The following is a 7,500-nucleotide window of genomic DNA, read 5'->3' on the forward strand; positions in this document are numbered from 1 at the left end:
CAGACGCGCCGACGCAGACGAGCGCCCCCCCCCCCCCACCTCCCAGGCCAAGACCCCTCACGAGTGGCAGACACGGGCACACACCCAGCCCACCCACACCCACCCCGCGCCGCCCCACAACTCACCCACAGGCAGGGACCCGACTGACCCTCAAGGACCACACAGGCCTCCGGGACCCCTCTACCCGCCAAGGCAGCCAGGCATCTGGGTCACATCTGCCCCACAAGTACTGCACCCGCGCTGCCCCATCGCTGCCCCGCAAGTTCCCCCCGAGGAATGGCGGGCCTCAGGGCCCGCCGTCTCCCCCCAGGGAAGACAGGCCTGCGGGTGCCCCCGGCCCCACAGCTTCCCCACCAGTGCCCCACAGCAGCCTTGCAAGTGCTCCCCGAGGAACAGCAGGCTTCTGGGTCACATCTGCCCCACAAGTACTGCCCCCGTGCTGCCCCACGGCCGCCCCGCAAGCGCTCCCCGAGGAGCCGCAGGCCTCTGGGCCTGCCGTCTCCCCCCAGGGAAGACAGGCCTGCGGGTGCCCCCGGCCCCACAGCTTCCCCACCAGTGCCCCACAGCAGCCTTGCAAGTGCTCCCCGAGGAACAGCAGGCTTCTGGGTCACATCTGCCCCACAAGTACTGCCCCCACGGCTGCCCCACGGCCGCCCCGCAAGCGCTCCCCGAGGAACCGCAGGCCTCTGGGCCTGCCGTCTCCCCCCAGGGAAGACAGGCCTGCGGGTGCCCCCGGCCCCACAGCTTCCCCACCAGTGCCCCACAGCAGCCTTGCAAGTGCTCCCCGAGGAACAGCAGGCTTCTGGGTCACATCTGCCCCACAAGTACTGCCCCCACGGCTGCCCCGCAAGTGCTCCCCGAGGAACAGCATGCCTCGGGCCTGCCGTCTGCCCTCAGGAAAGACAGGCCTGCGGGTGCCCCCGGCCCCACAGCTTCCCCACCAGTGCCCCACAGCAGCCTTGCAAGTGCTCCCCGAGGAACAGCAGGCTTCTGGGTCACATCTGCCCCACAAGTACTGCCCCCGTGCTGCCCCACGGCTGCCCCGCAAGCGCTCCCCGAGGAACCGCAGGCCTCTGGGCCTGCCGTCTCCCCCCAGGGAAGGCAGGCCTGCGGGTGCCCCTGCCCCCACAGCTGCCCCGCAGGGCCCCACAGCTGCTCCACAAGTGCTCCCCGAGGAACAGCGGGGCCTCTGGGTCACATCTGCCCCACAAGTGCTGCCCCAGTGCTGCCCCACGGCTGCCCCGCAAGCGCTCCCCGAGGAACCGCAGGCCTCTGGGCCTGCCGTCTCCCCCCAGGGAAGGCAGACATGTGGGTGCCCCTGCCCCCACAGCTGCCCCGCAGGGCCCCACAGCTGCTCCACAAGTGCTCCCCGAGGAACAGCGGGGCCTCTGGGTCACATCTGCCCCACAAGTGCTGCCCCAGTGCTGCCCCACGGCTGACCCACAAGTGCTCCCCGAGGAACCGCAGGCCTCTGGGCCTGCCGTCTCCCCCCAGGGAAGGCAGGCCTGCGGGTGCCCCTGGCCCCACAGCTTCCCCACCAGTGCCCCACAGCAGCCTTGCAAGTGCTCCCCGAGGAACAGCAGGCTTCTGGGTCACGTCTGCCCCACAAGTGCTGCCCCACGGCTGCCCCGCGAGTGCTCCCCGAGGAACCGCAGGCATCTGGGCCTGCAGTCTGCTTCCAGGGAAGGCAGGCCTGCGGGTGCCCCTGGCCCCACAGCTGCCCCGCAGGGCCCCAGAGCTGCTCCACAAGTGCTCCCCGAGGAACAGCGGGGCCTCTGGGTCACATCTGCCCCACAAGTGCTGCCCCAGTGCTGCCCCACGGCTGCCCCGCAAGCGCTCCCCGAGGAACCGCAGGCCTCTGGGCCTGCCGTCTCCCCCCAGGGAAGGCAGGCCTGCGGGTGCCCCTGGCCCCACAGCTGCCCCGCAGGGCCCCAGAGCTGCTCCACAAGTGCTCCCCGAGGAACAGCGGGGCCTCTGGGTCACATCTGCCCCACAAGTGCTGCCCCAGTGCTGCCCCACGGCTGCCCCGCAAGCGCTCCCCGAGGAACCGCAGGCCTCTGGGCCTGCCGTCTCCCCCCAGGGAAGGCAGGCCTGCGGGTGCCCCTGGCCCCACAGCTGCCCCGCAGGGCCCCAGAGCTGCTCCACAAGTGCTCCCCGAGGAACAGCGGGGCCTCTGGGTCACATCTGCCCCACAAGTGCTGCCCCAGTGCTGCCCCACGGCTGCCCCGCAAGCGCTCCCCGAGGAACCGCAGGCCTCTGGGCCTGCCGTCTCCCCCCAGGGAAGGCAGGCCTGCGGGTGCCCCTGGCCCCACAGCTGCCCCGCAGGGCCCCAGAGCTGCTCCACAAGTGCTCCCCGAGGAACAGCGGGGCCTCTGGGTCACATCTGCCCCACAAGTGCTGCCCCAGTGCTGCCCCACGGCTGCCCCGCAAGCGCTCCCCGAGGAACCGCAGGCCTCTGGGCCTGCCGTCTCCCCCCAGGGAAGGCAGGCCTGCGGGTGCCCCTGGCCCCACAGCTGCCCCGCAGGGCCCCAGAGCTGCTCCACAAGTGCTCCCCGAGGAACAGCGGGGCCTCTGGGTCACATCTGCCCCACAAGTGCTGCCCCAGTGCTGCCCCACGGCTGCCCCGCAAGCGCTCCCCGAGGAACCGCAGGCCTCTGGGCCTGCCGTCTCCCCCCAGGGAAGGCAGGCCTGCGGGTGCCCCTGGCCCCACAGCTGCCCCGCAGGGCCCCAGAGCTGCTCCACAAGTGCTCCCCGAGGAACAGCGGGGCCTCTGGGTCACATCTGCCCCACAAGTGCTGCCCCAGTGCTGCCCCACGGCTGCCCCGCAAGCGCTCCCCGAGGAACCGCAGGCCTCTGGGCCTGCCGTCTCCCCCCAGGGAAGGCAGGCCTGCGGGTGCCCCTGGCCCCACAGCTGCCCCGCAGGGCCCCAGAGCTGCTCCACAAGTGCTCCCCGAGGAACAGCGGGGCCTCTGGGTCACATCTGCCCCACAAGTGTTGCCCCAGTGCTGCCCCACGGCTGCCCCGCAAGCGCTCCCCGAGGAACCGCAGGCCTCTGGGCCTGCCGTCTCCCCCCAGGGAAGGCAGGCCTGCGGGTGCCCCTGGCCCCACAGCTGCCCCGCAGGGCCCCAGAGCTGCTCCACAAGTGCTCCCCGAGGAACAGCGGGGCCTCTGGGTCACATCTGCCCCACAAGTGCTGCCCCAGTGCTGCCCCACGGCTGCCCCGCAAGCGCTCCCCGAGGAACCGCAGGCCTCTGGGCCTGCCGTCTCCCCCCAGGGAAGGCAGGCCTGCGGGTGCCCCTGGCCCCACAGCTGCCCCGCAGGGCCCCAGAGCTGCTCCACAAGTGCTCCCCGAGGAACAGCGGGGCCTCTGGGTCACATCTGCCCCACAAGTGCTGCCCCAGTGCTGCCCCACGGCTGCCCCGCAAGCGCTCCCCGAGGAACCGCAGGCCTCTGGGCCTGCCGTCTCCCCCCAGGGAAGGCAGGCCTGCGGGTGCCCCTGGCCCCACAGCTGCCCCGCAGGGCCCCAGAGCTGCTCCACAAGTGCTCCCCGAGGAACAGCGGGGCCTCTGGGTCACATCTGCCCCACAAGTGTTGCCCCAGTGCTGCCCCACGGCTGCCCCGCAAGCGCTCCCCGAGGAACCGCAGGCCTCTGGGCCTGCCGTCTCCCCCCAGGGAAGGCAGGCCTGCGGGTGCCCCTGGCCCCACAGCTGCCCCTCAAGTGCTCCCTGAGGAACAGCGGGCCTCTGGGTCACATCTTCCCCACAAGTGCTGCCCCACAGCTGCCCTGCAAGTGCTCCCCGAGGAGCCACAGGCATCTGGGCCTGCAGTCTGCTTCAGGGAACGCAGGCCTGCGGGTGCCTCTGGCCCCACAGCTTCTCAAACTCTGCCCCACGGCTGATCCGCAAGTGCTCCCTGAGGAACCGCAGGCCTCTGGGTCACATCTGCCCCACAAGTACTGCCCCAGCGCTGCCCCATGGCTGCCCTGCAGCTGCTCCTCAGGGAATAGTGGGACTCCGGGCCTGCCTTCTCCCCCCAAGGGAAGACAGGCCTGCTGGTGCCCCGGCCCCACAGCTGCCCCGCAGTGCCCCACGGCTGCCCCGCAAGTGCTCCCCGAGGAACAGCAGGCCTCTGGGTCACATCTGCCCCACAAGTACTGCCCCAGCCCTGCCCCACGGCTGCCCTGCAGGTGCTCCCCAGGGAATAGCGGGTCTGTGGGCCTGCCGTCTCCCCCCAGGGAAGACAGGCCTGCGGGTGCCGCTGGCCCCACAGCTGCCCCACAAATGCCTCATGGCTGCCCCAGCTGTGCCCCCCGGCTGCCCCACAAGTGCTCCCCAAGGCACCCAGGCGTCTGGGTCACATCTGCCCCACCCCAACTGCGCGCACACCGAGGCACTTGCACACGGGTGCACCATCTCCCCCGCCCCTTCCCATTCCCCCCTTCGCCTCTCACCCCCCCCAGCAGGCCTCTCCCCCAGCCCCAAAGCCCCGTCTGCCGCCGCACGCACACGTGCACACAACACCCACCCCACCCCCTCCAACGGGCCCGAACCTCTCGCGTGCGGCAGACGCAGACGCAGACAGAGTGTCTCCCCCCAAGCCCCGCTGCCGCCACCGAATTACCACCCACCCCCCCGCCACACCCCGCTGTCCCCCTTCACCCCCCCCTCCCCCGCCTCTATTCACCACCCGGTTCACTGCGAATCCGGCCGCCCCCTCCCCACGCTGCCCTCGGGCAGGTTTGCCACCCCCCCCCACCCCGCCCCGGCAAGGACGGCGGGAGACTTTAGGACCCAGCGGAGTCCCTGCCGGCTCCGTGCCCGGGCGGGTTAAGGGATTCCCGGTGGCGAGCGGGGATCTAACCCCGGCTGCCGAGTCTCTACCCTGCCGCGCCCCTGGCCCTGGCCGTGCCCGTGCCCGTGCCCCGGCGCTCCCGCCTTCCTTTCTCAGCCGCTCGCTCGCTCGCTCTGCTGCGCGCCTGCCCGCCCCTGCCGCGGCTGGAGAACCCACTGAACCCCCCCGCCCCCGCCCCCAGCACACACAACGCCCCCCCCCCCCCCCCCCCCCCCCCCCACCTTACCGACCCAAAACCTACTCCGAAAAGAGGCACCGCGTGCCTGCCGCCCTCTCCCCGGCCCACCTCTGCGCCGTGCTCCCCGCCCGCTCGCTGCCCGCTCTCGCCTGCCTCTGCACCGGCACCCCTTCCCCGCCGCTGCCGCTTGCCGGGCAGTGGTGTGCTCGCGCGCCCGCGCAGGGCGCGAAGCCGCGGACCGCCACGCCCCACCCCCACCCCCGCCCCCGACCTGATCCGGGTCAGGGTGGCGGCTCTGCCACTGGCGCTTAAATCACGAACAAAAAAAAGTTGAAACTTAGTTTTTCGCCCACCCCAACCCCTCCCCCCACCCACATACCCCCCCCTCGCCCGACAGCCCCCCCCCCCCCCGCCCCCCCCCGCCGGGACGATCCGGGTCAGGCTGGCGGCTGTGCCAGTGACGCTAAAAACGTGAACGAAAAAAAAAGATCAAAATTATTTATCACCACCCGGTGATAAATCAAAATTATTTATGAGCCCCCGGCCCCCCCGCCGCCCCCCCACCCCCCCACCCCCCACCTGCCCGCACGCACTTGTTGGAAGGGAGGACCCGGGTCAGGCTGGCCGCTGTGCCGGTGACGCTTAAATCATGAACGAAAAGAAAAAACAAAAATATCACCCCCACCCCACACCGGCTGCCCGGTGTGCCCGGCTCCGGGGACCGGCTCGGCTGCAACTTCTACCCGCCTCCGGGGATAGGCGGGCAGGTCTACTTCGCTCCGGGAACCGGACCGGCTGTCAGGTCTACCCGGCTCCGGGGTCCGGGTCGGCTGTCAGGTCTACCCGGCTCCGGGGACCGGATCGGCTGTCAGGTCTACCCGGCTCCGGGGACCCGACCGGCTGTCAGGTCTACCCGGCTCCGGGGACCGGATCGGCTGTCAGGTCTACCTCGCTCCGGGGACCGGGTCGGCTGTCAGGTCTACCCGGCTCCGGGGTCCGGGTCGGCTGTCAGGTCTACCTCGCTCCGGGGACCGGACCGGCTGTCAGGTCTACCTCGCTCCGGGGACCGGATCGGCTGTCAGGTCTACCCGGCTCCGGGGACCGGATCGGCTGTCAGGTCTACCCGGCTCCGGGGACCCGACCGGCTGTCAGGTCTACCTAGCCCCGGGGACCGGATCGGCTGTCAGGTCTACCCGGCTCCGGGGACCGGATCGGCTGTCAGGTCTACCTCGCTCCGGGGTCGGTATCGGCTGTCAGGTCTACCTCGCTCCGGGGACCGGGTCGGCTGTCAGGTCTACCCGGCCCCGGGGAGCGGATCGGCTGTCAGGTCTACCCGGCTCCGGGGACCGGATCGGCTGTCAGGTCTACCCGGCTCCGGGGACCGGAGCGGCCGTCAGGTCTACCTCGCTCCGGGGTCCGTATCGGCTGTCAGGTCTACCCGGCTCCGGGGACCGGATCGGCTGTCAGGTCTACCCGGCTCCGGGGACCGGGTCGGCTGTCAGGTCTACCTCGCTCCGGGGTCGGTATCGGCTGTCAGGTCTACCTCGCTCCGGGGACCGGATCGGCTGTCAGGTCTACCCGGCTCCGGGGACCGGATCGGCTATCAGGTCTACCCGGCTCCGAGGACCGGATCGGCTGTCAGGTCTACCCGGCTCCGGGGACCGGATCGGCTGTCAGGTCTACCTCGCTCCGGGGACCGGATCGGCTGTCAGGTCTACCCGGCTCCGGGGACCGGTTCGGCTGTCAGGTCTACCCCGCTCCGGGGACCCGACCGGCTGTCAGGTCTACCTCGCTCCGGGGACCGGATCGGCTGTCAGGTCTACCCGGCTCCGGGGACCGGATCGGCTGTCAGGTCTACCCGGCTCCGAGGACCGCGTCGGCTGTCAGGTCTACCCGGCTCCGGGGACCGGATCGGCTGTCAGGTCTACCCGGCTCCGGGGACCACCTCGGCTGTCAGGTCTACCCGGCTCCGGAGACCGGACCGGCTGTCAGGTCTACCCGGCTCCGGGGACCGGATCGGCTGTCACGTCTACCCGGCTCCGGCGGTACTTAGTGCCGGAGTGGCCGGGTAGACCTTGTGTCCGGAGCACGCACTTCCAGCCGCCGAAGGGGTCGCTGTTTTTCGTTACCTCCAGTTGTGTCATCGTAAGAGGCGGCGTGTTTGGCGCGCCTCCCCGGTGGGCAGTGCCTGCGCTCTTGAGGCCGTCCGGGGGTAGAGACGTGATTTTCCGTATATGGGAGGGAGTACTTACTCGGCTCCTAAGGGCTTCCAGCGCGAACGCGCATCCTGCGGGCTGACTTCCCGCTGAAAGCAGAGGTGAGGGGCGGCACCTCTGGCTACTCTCCTGGCAGACACGCGTGCATTACCGAACGAAATTTGTTGCTCCGGGGTAGGCGTCTCCCCGCTGGGCAGGGCGAAGAGCGGTGGCCGGCGGCGGTCACCGGCACTTTCGAATGCCGGAAGACCGGGG

This window comes from Rissa tridactyla, unplaced genomic scaffold, assembly GCF_028500815.1.
Source record: "Rissa tridactyla isolate bRisTri1 unplaced genomic scaffold, bRisTri1.patW.cur.20221130 scaffold_636, whole genome shotgun sequence".
Taxonomy (NCBI): Eukaryota; Metazoa; Chordata; class Aves; order Charadriiformes; family Laridae; genus Rissa; species Rissa tridactyla.